At 48.1% G+C, this 12,419-nt stretch overlaps 1 protein-coding gene and 1 pseudogene across 2 annotated transcripts in view; both read left to right on the forward strand.

Moving 5' to 3' along the window:
- The window catches only part of LOC122556983 (calcium/calmodulin-dependent protein kinase type II subunit alpha), a 258,438-nt gene that overhangs the window by 127,755 nt on the left and 118,264 nt on the right, over positions 1–12,419 (forward strand). The gene's annotated exons all lie outside the window — the stretch shown is intronic.
- LOC148147479 (uncharacterized) lies at positions 266–8,094 on the forward strand (annotated as a pseudogene).

Here is a 12,419-nt window from a genome sequence, read left to right on the forward strand (position 1 = left end):
AGTAAGAAATTTGAATTAAATTCATAAATCTCAAAATAGAAGCTAGCCTCAGTTGTGATGGCGATTAACCTATCGTTGTTTGCCTTAAAGAGTCATCTAGTTCATTCATTTTCTTGTATTGAAGGAAGTCTACCATCCTTACCCAGTCTGGCCTATTGGTCACCCCTGGCCCACAGTGGACTCTCAACAGCCCATTGAAGTGGGCCCAGCATTCCCCTCAGTTTAAGGGTAATAGCCAGCAATTCCCACATCTCTTGAAAGAATAATGGCAACATATATGGCCAACAGGCAGTACCTTCCAAACCTGCAACTTCCAGGCGAGGTGAAAGCCTCATGGTGTTATCACTGGGCTGTTAATCCAGAGGTCCAGGTAATGGCCTGGGGATCCAGGCTAGAACTGAACAATGGTGGAATTTGAATTCAATAAATATCTGGGATTAAGAGTCTAATGATGGCAATGAATCCACTGTCAATTATCGGGCGGCACGGTGGCACAGTGGTTAGCACTGCGGCCTCACAGCGCCAGAGACCCGGGTTCAATTCCCGACTCAGGCGACTGACTGTGTGGCGGTTGCACATTCTCCCCGTGTCTGCGTGGGTTTCCTCCGGGTGCTCCGGTTTCCTCCCACAGTCACAAAGATGTGCGGGTCAGGTGAATTGGCCATGCTAAATTGCCCATAGTGTTAAGTTAAAAGGGGTAAATGTAGGGGTATGGGTGGGTTGCGCTTCGGCGGGTCGGTGTGGATTTGTTGGGCCGAAGGGCCTGTTTCCACACTGTAAGTAATCTAATTGGAAAAACCCATTTTGTTCACTCATGTTTTTTAGGGAGAAAAACTACCGCCCACAGCAATGTGGTTGACTCTCAACTGCCCTCTGGGCAAATTAGGGATGGACAATAAATGCATGCCCAGCCAGTGACACCCTCACCTGTTAATGAATAAATTAAGCCACCCACCACCCCCACACCTAGAACAACATGTGCACAGGAATGCTGCCCTTGATAAGGCCCTTTCATAGTTAGTTATCCTCCTAACTTGGAACTGTATCACCATTTCTTCGCTATTGCTGGGTGAAAACCCAGAACTACGACCCTATTAACACCGTGCACAAACAGAGGTAACATTAACCACTGAAGGCAGCACACCACCGCCTCCTCAAAGGCAGCTGTAACAAAAATCAATTTCCGGACAATGTTTTCTCATATTAATTCACAGGATTTGGCATTGCTGTCAAGGTCAGCATTTATTGCCTCGAATTGCCCATGTTATAATTAAGAGCCAATGACATTGGTGTGGATATGGAGTCACATGTAGGCCAGACCAGGGAAGGCTCGCAGTTCTTTATCCCAAAGCCAGGTGTAGGTTTCTGCACAGTTGACAACAATTTCATGATCATCATTAGATCATTACTCCAAATGCTTCAGGAATTATGTAATATATGTGGAAATATATTATGTTCCAGTAACCCCAGGCCTCTGGATGAATTTATTTATTTTTTAGTGGGATACAGGTGTCGCTGGCTGGGTCAGCATTTATTGCCTGTTCCTAGCTGCCCCTTGAGAAGGTGGGGGTGAGCTGCCTTCTTGAACCTCTGCAGTCCACCCGCTGTTGGTTGACCCACAATGCCATTAGGGAGGCAATTCCAGGATCTTGACCCAGCGACAGTGAAGGAATGGCTGATATATTTCTAAGGCAGGATGGTGAATGGCTTGGAGGGGAACTTGAAGGTGGTGTTTCCATGTACCTGCTGTCCTTGCCTTCTAGATGGAAGTGGTCATGTGTTTGGAAAGTGCTGTCTGAGGATCCAGCTATGCCTGTCTCTTTGTTGGCTACGTAGAACAGTTGATCTTCCCTAATTACACCGGCACCACTCCCCACCTCTTCCTCCGCTACATTGATGACTGCATTGGCGCCAGCTCGTGCTCCCGCAAGGAGGTTGAGCAATTCATCAACTTCACCAACACATTCCACCCTGACCTTAAATTTACCTGGACCATCTCTGACACCTCCTTCCCCTTCCTGGACCTCTCCATCTCCATTAATAATGACTGACTTGACACTGACATTTTTTACTAACCCACCGACTCCCACAGCTACCTGGATTACACCTCTTCCCACCCTACCTGTTGCAAAAATGCCATCCCGTATTCCCAATTCCTCCGCCTCCGCCATATCTGCTCCCAGGAGGACCAGTTCCGCCACAGAACACACCAGTTTTCCTTCTTCTTTAGAGACCACAATTTCCCTTCCCACGTGGTTAAAGATGCCCTCCAACGCATCTCGTCCACATCCCGCACCTCCGCCCTCAGACCCCACCCCTCCAACCGTAACAAGGACAGAACGCCCCTGGTGCTCACCTTCCACCCTACCAACCTTCACATAAACCAAATCATCTGCCGACATTTCCGCCACCTCCAAACAGACCCCACCACTAGGGATATATTTCCCTCCCCACCCCTTTACGCCTTCTGCAAAGACCATTTCCTCCGTGACTACCTGGTCAGGTCCACGCCCTCCTACATCCCACCCTCCCACCCTGGCACTTTCCCCTGCCACTGCAGGAATTGCAAAACCTGCACCCACACCTCCTCCCTCACCTCCATCCAAGGCCCTAAAGGAGCCTTCCATATCCATCAAAGTTTTACCTGCACATCCACTAATATCAATTATTGTATCCATTGCTCCCGATGCAGTCTCCTCTACATTGGGGAGAGTGGACGCCTCCTAGCAGAGCGCTTTAGGGAACATCTCCGGGACACCCGCACCAATCAACCACACTGCCCTGTGGCCCAACATTTCAACTCCCCCTCCCACTCTGCCGAGGACATGCAGGTCCTGGACCTCCTTCGCCGCTCCCTCACCACCAGACGCCTGGAGGAAGAACACCTCATCTTCCGCCTCGCAACACTTCAACCCCAGGGCATCAATGTGGACTTCAACAGTTTCCTCATTTCCCCTTCCCCCACCTCATCCTTGTTCCAAACTTCCAGCTCAGCACTGTCCCCATGATTTGTCCTACCTGCCTATCTCCTTTTCCACCTATCCACTCCACCCTCCTCCTTGACCTATTACCTTCATCCCCTCCCCCACTCACCTATTGTACTCTATGCTATTTTCTCCCCACTCCCACCCTCCTCTAGCTTATCTCTCCACCCTTCAGGCTCTCTGCCTTTATTCCTGATGAAGGGCTTTTGCCCGAAACATCGATTTTACTGCTCCTCGGATGCTGCCTGAAGTGCTGTGCTCTTCCAGCACCACTAATCCAGAATCTGGTTTCCAGCATCTGCAGTCATTGTTTTTACCTAGTTAATTTTAATCCTACTGCGAATCCTCTTGCAAGGATGCCTGCCCTGAAAAAGTTTTCCTCCTTTCTCGACAAGAATCTCAGGGAGTCTCTCTCCCACTGCAACTCCCAGGTCATTTCCTCTGCCCTGAAGCTCTTCAACCATGTCCTGAAACAAACTCGCTACCACAGCCACATTTGCTTCCTCAGTGCCTGCCTCCATAACCAACTCATTTCACACGGACTCCGGACCACCTTTAAACCAGCAGAGTTCGGACTCGAACAGGACAAACAGTACAGACTACAGAATCAAAATCACCAGCAACAGTTCTCCTTCAAGATCCTCCGCTCCACGCTTGCAGCAATGCGCCGGCACCTAACCTCTCTACAGTCTGCCCTGCCTCAGCTGAGGGCCACACTCTCTCAGAATTGCAAAGGACCCACTCTGTACTACATCCTCAGGAGAATTCATACTCTCAACAAACAATATTTCAATTCCATCTCAAACATCAAAAACTGTAAGTACAACAAACCTTTATCCACCCACCTCCATAACCAGCGCTCCTCAAACATTCCAGAAGATTCCCCCGGCCTCTGGAACTGCTTGGACGCCATTGGCCATGCGGCTGGTGCAGCTGCCACCCCCACGCTGATTGATGATGTCATTTCCACCCCCATCATGGCCACTCCCACAACCACTTCCACCCCTCACAATTCCTCATGCATCACACGTGACATCACTTCCGCCCCTCACATCATCGCTGATGTCACACGCTCAGTGACTTCCGCCACCCCTACCGCCGTGTCTGCCACCACTTCCGCCCCCACCAATGCCACTCATCTGCATTCTGCTGACACGCCCCCCACAGATCCCACTGTCACCATTCCCGGCCCCCAGAACAGTGAGGGGAACACCACCCCTGCTCATGACTCCACTCCAATCCCCCCACCATCGCACCCACTCCAGTTACCGGCTCCGTCTCCACTCCCAGCTCCACACCCACACCAGATCCCAGCTTCCAGCCCTGCCGAGTTTTCACCATCCCTCCAGACCTCCCCCTCACTGAGGACAAACGATTAGTCCACAGCAAATGACTCACCTTCATCCCCCTCCGTCCACGCATCAATGAATTTAATACATGCCGTGACGTCGAACACTTCCTCTGTCACCTCCGCCTCCGAGCTTACTTTCACAATCAGGACTCCCGCCCACCTTCCAAGGACCCCTTCGCCCACCTCCAACACACTGCATCCATTTGGACACACCGCGCTGGCCTATTACCCGCACTCGACCTCTTCATTTCCAACTGCCGCCAGGACATTAACCACCTCAACCTGTCTACCTCCCTCCCCCACTCCAACCTCTCACCCTCACAATGTGCAGCCCTCCAATCCAATCCCAACCTCACCATCAAGCCAGCAGATAAAGGGGGCGCAGTGGTAGTCTGGCGCACTGACCTCTACACCGCTAAAGCCAAACGCCAATTCGAGGACGCCTCTTCCTACCGCCACCTTGACCATGATGCCACCCCCATCACCAAACAATCATCTCCCAGACCATACAGAACCTCATCACATCAGGAGATCTCCCACCCACAGCTTCCAACCTCATAGTCCAGGAACCCCGCACTGCCCGGTTCTATCTCCTTCCCAAGATCCACAAGCCTGACCAGCCTGGCCGACCCATTGTCTCAGCATGCTCCTGCCCCACTGAACTCATTTCTACCTACCTCACACTGTCCTATCCCCCCTAGTCCAGCAACTCCCCAAATACGTTCGAGACACCACCCACGCCCTCCACCTCCTCCAAGACGTCAGGTTCCCCAGCCCCCAACGCCTCATTTTCACCATGGATATCCAATCCCTCTACACCTCCCTCCGCCATGACCAGGGCCCCCAAGCCCTCCGTTTTTTCCTCTCCCAACGTCCCCAACAGTACCCTTCCACCGACACTCTCATTCGTTTGGCCGAACTGGTCCTCACCCTTAACAATTTCTCCTTTGAATCCTCCCACTTCCTCCAGATCAAAGGGGTAGCCATGGGCACACGTATGGGCCCCAGCTATGCCTGTCTCTTTGTTGGCTACATAGAACAGTTGATCTTCCGTAATTACACCGGCACCACTCCCCACCTCTTCCTCCGCTACATTGAAGACTGCATTGGCGCCACCTCGTGCTCCCACGAGGAGGTTGAGCAATTCATCAACTTCACCAACACATTCCACCCTGACCTTAAACTTACCTGGACCACCTCTGACACCTCCCTCCCCTTCCTGGACCTCTCCATCTCCATTAATGACGACCGACTTGACACTGACATTTTTTACAAACCCACCGACTCCCACAGCTACCTGGATTACATTTCTTCCCAACCTACCTCTTGCAAAAATGCCATCCCGTATTCCCAATTCCTCCGCCTCCGCCATATCTGCTCCCAGGAGGAGTAGTTCCACCATAGAACACACCAGATAGCCTCCTTCTTTAGAGACCGCAATTTCCCTTCCCACGTGATTAAAGATGGCCTCCACGGCACTTCTTCCACATCCCGCACCTCTGCCCTCAGACCCCACCCCTCCAACCGTAACAAGGACAGAACGCCCCTCGTGCTCACCTTCCACCCTACCAACCTTCGCATAAACCAAATCATCCGCCGACATTTCCGCCACCTCCAAACAGACCCCACCACCAGGGATATATTTCCCTCCCCACCCCTTTCCGCCTTCTGCAAAGACTATTCCCTCCGTGATTACCTGGTCAGGTCCACGTGCCCCCTACAACCCATCCTCCCATGCTGGCATCTTCCCCTGCCACCGCAGGAATTGCAAAACCTGCGCCTACACCTCCTCCCTCACCTCCATCCAAGGCCCTAAAAGAGCCTTTCACATCCATCAAGGTTTTACCTGTACATCCACTAATATCAATCATTGTATCCGTTGCTCCCGATGTGTTCTCCTCTACATGGGGGAGAGTGGACGCCTCCTAACAGAGCGCTTTAGGGAACATCTCCGGGACACCCGCACCAATCAACCACACTGCCCTGTGGCCCAACATTTCAACTCCCCCTCCCACTCTGCCGAGGACATGCAGGTCCTGGGCCTCCTTCACCGCCGCTCCCTCACCACCAGATGCCTGGAGGAAGAACGCCTCATCTTCCGCCTCGCAACACTTCAATCCCAGGGCATTATTGTGGACTTCAACAGTTTCCTCATTTCCCCTTCCCCACCTCATCCTTGTTCCAAACTTCCAGCTCAGCACTGTCCCCATGACTTGTCCTACCTGCCTATCTCCTTTTCCACCCATCCACTCCACCCTCCTCCTTGACCTATCACCTTCATCCCCTCCCCCACTCACCTATTGTACTCCATGCTACTTTCTCCCCACCCCCACCCTCCTCTAGCTTATCTCTCCACGCTTCAGGCTCTCTGCCTTGATTCCTGATGAAGGGCTTTTGCCTGAAACGTCGATTTTACTGCTCCTCGGATGCTGCCTGAACTACTGTGCTCTTCCAGCACCATTAATCCACCCTCTGAAATGGCTGAACAAGGCATTCAGATCAAGAGCAATTAGGGATGGACATCAAATACTGACTTTGTCCACATAGTGTGAACAAATAAGGGAAAGAACAGTTGCCAGACAGAAAAAGAAACTATTCTCATGTTCAGTCTATCATCCTGACAGTCATTTAATGCTAATTGAGTTGTTAAGTAATCCTTCCTTCACTTGCTAGCTGTGGTTCTTTCACATGTTGTGGGCTCAGCTCCCACTCAAAGTGGACATGCCGTTTAAACTAAGGAGATGTTTTCTCTCTCTGGTGGGTGTTAAAGATCTCTTGGTGCTCTTCAGAGAAGAGGTGAACTCTTCCTGGGGCCGATGTATCTGTCTAAACCTATCACTAGAACAGACGATCTGATCATTCTCACATTGCTGTCTGTGGGATCTTGCTGTGCACAGATTGACTGTGGCATTTTTGAAATTACAACAGTGACTATGCTTCAAAACTGCATCATTGGCTATCAAGAGCTTAGGAGTGCCCCGCAGTACTGAAAGTAACATCGAGTCCTAGAGTTGAATAGCACAACAGACCCTTCAGTTCAAGCAGTCCACGCCAACCAGATACCCTAAATTAATCTAGACCAATTTGCCAGCATTTGTCCGATATCCCTCCACATCCTTCCTACTCATGTACTCATCCAGATGCCTTTTAAATGTTGTAATTGTACCGGTCTATACCACTTCCTCTGGCAGCTCATTCCGTACACGCATCAACTTCTGCGTGAAAAAATTACCCCGTAGATCCCTTTTAAATATTTCTCCTCTCACCCTAAACCTATGCCCTCTAGTTCTGGACTCCCCCACCCTGGGGTAAAGACCTTGACTATCCACCCAAAAAGTGCAATAGGAATTCTTAATTTACAATACATCCTCAGATGTGACGTGAGGTGGACCCCTGGTGGTAGTGAGCTTTGCAGACCAAAGCTTGATCTAATTGAATGACAGAGCAGGCTTGAAGTACCGAATGCCCTCCTCATGTCTCTATCTTGCAATGACTCGAGAGAGAATTGGCATACAGTCAGTATGATATTCCAACTCCAGCCCCACATCCGATCAAAACTGTATGAAATTAGAAAATCAAGTCATAAATGCATTCTCTGACAAGCTGGATGTGAGAACCCTACATTGTAGCTCAGACAATCTGTTTATCTGTTTAATGTGTGTTGAAAATTGCCTTGCAGTCAATCTTGATGTAATTAGACACCACTACTTTGATACCCAGGAGACTTTAATTATAGCAATGCCTAAAGTTTTGTTATAACAGGGCCTCCTCTTCCCTAGGCACTGCCTTTAGGCTTGTTCATGCAAGTAAGCTCATGCAGCTCTTTATATCTTATTTTTATCCATTCTCAGACACACAAGTCACTAAACATAGCAATGCAGATTAATACAGTAATTGGGAAGTAGCAAACCAAGCACTAAGGTCCCTTTCTAGAGGGATAGTGTTCGAGAGATATCATAATAAAATCACAACCTTTGTTCACTCAGTTTTTATGTGTGTTCATGGGTGCTCAACATTGCAGGTTAGATCAGCATTTGTTCCAGGAACTATATCAGCATTCCTTCATTGTCACTGGGTCATGTACTTACAGCTCTTTACCTAAAGTACTCTTGGTGTATCAACATCCTATAGACTGCAGCGGTTCAAGATGTGGCTCATTGTCAGCTTCTCGGGGGCAATTAGGGGTGGCCAACAGCTTTGTTGATCAGGGAGAAAGTGAGGACTACAGATGCTGGAGGTCAGTCAAAAAGTGTGATGCTGGTAAAGCCCAGCCGGTCAGGCAGCATCTGAGGAGCAGGAGAGTTGACGTTTCGAGCAGGAAGGTTCCTGATGAAGAGCTTACGCTCGAAACGTCAACTCTCCTGCTCCACAGATGCTGCCTGACCGGCTGGGCTTTACCAGCACCACATGTTTTGACTCAGCTTGGTTGAGTAGCATGGTAAATTCTAGAACAAGTCTTCAGTATATTGTGAAAGCCCATTGTGTTTGGGGTATCCAACAAGTTCTTGATTTAGCAAGGAGTGAATTGAATTGGCTTAGGACCGGCTTCTGTGATGCTGGGGATCTCAGTTCTGGCCTTGTGTCTCACAAGACATTGGAGAAGGTGCAACAGAGATCTTCAGGAATGGTAACAGTTTACACTGGCTAGGCAACACTGAACAAGGTTGGACTCTCATTCACTATAAGAGAGAAGTCTGAGAGGTGACCAGAGGCAGTTCTTCCAGGAGAATGAGAGGGTTTGATTGATTAATTGTCAGGTAAAACCCTGGGAGCTGACCCAAAGTGAACAGCCTTCACTATAAGATGGTCAGTAATAAATCTAGTTGGGAATTAAGGAGAAAGATCTTCACCAGAGGACAGTGAGAATGTGAAAACTGCTGCCACAACCAATAGTTGAGAGTTGTGTGCATAATATGGAGGGAGATGATGGTGTCCTGGTAATGTGGTTGCCTCAGTAACCCAGCGGCCCAGGACAATGCACTGAGGACATGAGTCCAACTTCCATCATGGTTTCAGGTGAAGCTTAAATTTAATGAATAAATCTGACAGATAAAGTTATAGTCAGTTCTGCTATAACGTGGTAGTTCCGTTCTCGTGCAATCCCATGTTATAAGAAAATTGTGTAATAGCAGCATCGTTTAAACTAATGGGGCTAGAATCGCATTATAACTAATACACGCTTTAAACATTCATGTAACAGAAACATTGTCCCCAATTCATCAATTGTGTTATAGCAAATTTGTATTAACAAAATGTGTGTTATAGCAGAACAACCTGTCGTTTCATGATAGGAGACTATTTATCATCGATTGACATAGACACATTTAGTTTACAACATACCAAAGAGGAGTCATCGAACTTGAAACATTAATTCTGTTTCTGATGTTGCCAGACATACATGAGTTTGTCTAGCATTCCTGTGTTTTTTTCTCCTGATTCACTAATGGTGTATAGGGAAGGAAATCTGCCATCTCTACCTGGCCTGGACTACATATGACTCTCAAAGCAGAGCAATGTAGTTTGACTGAGTTCAAAGACATCAAATTCTGGCCCACATTCCAGGATAACAAAAAACACAACCACTACTTTAACAATCTCAGTTTCTGCCCTCCAAACCCACTCTTCTTTCAGATGAATATTACAAAAAAAGGACTTGGTAATACAGAACTTGAATGCTGTTAAAAAGAGACGGACATTTTGCATTCAGCATGATAAAAGCAAGAAAGCCAAATTTCAAGTGATCCCAACAACTTATACCAGAGAGAAAACAATTGCTGACTGGTTAGCTAGTTGACCCTGAATGGATGAAATATTGGCACATGGAAGGAAAAGCAGGAAGTATAGACTCCCCAAGCCCCTTGGTAGCTCAAGCAAGACACAAAGCTCGAATATATTCCTTTAGTTTGCAGAGAATGGGTTCCTGTTTCTAAATGTATAACACTTCTCGTAAGTGTAAAAGTACCATGTTATAAGTTTGACTAATTGTCTTAAATTGGTTATTAGTGTCACTATTAGTGCAAGATAAAAAGCTTCAGGGACTGTCTTTTCTGCAAGATTTAATATGAAAATCATGTGTTCATTATCTAAACAATGAGCTGTAAGATTTGCAATCTGGTCTTTCTTTCACTTCCCATAGCCTAATGTGAAGGAATGAGCTCGAGACACAATGTACCAGATGTAACGGGAACATTCAATATTGTCTCTCATCCTTGACTAGGAGTCGAAAATTGACAAAACTTGAAGAATTCATCAGTTATGTACATTCATTCACTCCAACACTACTTGAGCTGAATGATTTAGCTGTGACACATTCACAGGGTATTCTTTATATTAAGGCAATTTCCTTTCTGTGTGACCCTTGGTTTGCTCCCTCCGCTAATGGTATCAGAGAGGATAAAATACATTGAAGACATCAAAGGAGCTAATATTTGAAACATTTTACTGGACTTATGAACTTATTTATTTCACTTGTCTAATCTCCTGCAGTAAAATAATGTGCACATGACCTGAATGCAGGAAGAGGTCTTTCAGCTCCTCCATAAGACCACAAAATGTGGAAGTAGGCCATTCAGCCCATCAAGTTCTGTCCACCATTCAATTAGATCATAGCTAATTCCTCACATATAGTTAGATTATGGCTGATCAAATTCTTAATTCCATGCACCCACCTTGGCTCCATAACATGTAAGACCCAAAAACAATTTCAATTGCCTCTCATGTTTTGAGGAAGTGTACTCCAAATTTATACTAGGTATGATTCCTGACAATACTCCCATGAGTTGTCTTTGGTTCAAATTTTTGTGTTCCAACCCCTCACTTTGGACTCCACCTCCCACCAAAGGCAATAGTTCCTCAATATTTTTAATCAGACATATTATGGCATGTACATGGAGTAGGTGGGACTTGAACCCAGGTCTCCTGACTCAGAGATAGGGATTCTGGATCAGTGGTGCTGGAAGAGCACAGCAATTCAGGCAGCATCCGAGGACAGGCAAAATTGACGTTTCGGGCAAAAGCCCTTCATCAGGAATAAAGGCAGAGAGCCTGAAGCGTGGAGAGATAAGCTAGAGGAGAGTGGGGGTGGGGAGAGAGTGGCATAGAGTACAATAGGTCAGTGGGGAAGGAGATGAAGGTGATAGGTCAGGGAGGAGAGGGTGGAGTGGATAGGTGGAAAAGGAGCTGGGCAGGTCGGACAAGTCCGGACAGGTCAGGGGATCGAGTTTCTGGAGGTTAGAAGCTAGGATGAGGTGGGGGAAGGGGAAATGAGGAAACTGTTGAAATCCAAATTGATGCCCTGGGGTTGAAGTGTTCCGAGGCGGAAGATGAGGCGTTCTTCTTCCATGCGTCTGGTGGTGAGGGAGCGGCGGTGGAGGAGGCCCAGCACCTCCATATCCTCTGGGATATGGAGGTGCTGGGCCTCCTCCACCGCCGCTCCCTCACCACCAGACGCATTGAAGAAGAACGCCTCATCTTCTGCCTCGGAACACTTCAACCCCAGGGCATCAATTTGGATTTCAACAGTTTCCTCATTTCCCCTTCCCCCACCTCATCCTAGCTTCTAACCTCCAGAAACTCGATCCCCTGACCTGTCCGGACTTGTCTGACCTGCCCAGCTCCTTTTCCACCTATCCACTCCACCCTCTCCTCCCTGACCTATCACCTTCATCTCCTTCCCCACTGACCTATTGTACTCTATGCCACTCTCTCCCCACCCCCACCCTCCTCTAGCTTATCTCTCCACGCTTCAGGCTCTCTGCCTTTATTCCTGATGAAGGGCTTTTGCCCGAAACGTCGATTTTGCCTGTCCTCGGATGCTGCCTGAATTGCTGTGCTCTTCCAACACCACTGATCCAGAATCTGGTTTCCAGCATCTGCAGTCATTGTTTTTACCTCAGAGATAGGGACACTGCCTCTGTGCCACAATCTTATATACTCAATGGATATCAAACCAATATGTACAATCTGACCGTGAAATTTTAAAACCTCAGCACCATTCTCATGATACAGAAACAAAATACTGGGGATATTAAAGACCTGAAACACAAACAGAAAGTGCTGGAAATGCACAGCGAGTCAGGCAGCCT

The sequence above is a fragment of the Chiloscyllium plagiosum genome, unplaced genomic scaffold (genome assembly GCF_037043375.1).
Source record: "Chiloscyllium plagiosum isolate Xiang-an unplaced genomic scaffold, Cpla_swu_hap1 HiC_scaffold_16, whole genome shotgun sequence".
NCBI lineage: Eukaryota > Metazoa > Chordata > Chondrichthyes > Orectolobiformes > Hemiscylliidae > Chiloscyllium > Chiloscyllium plagiosum.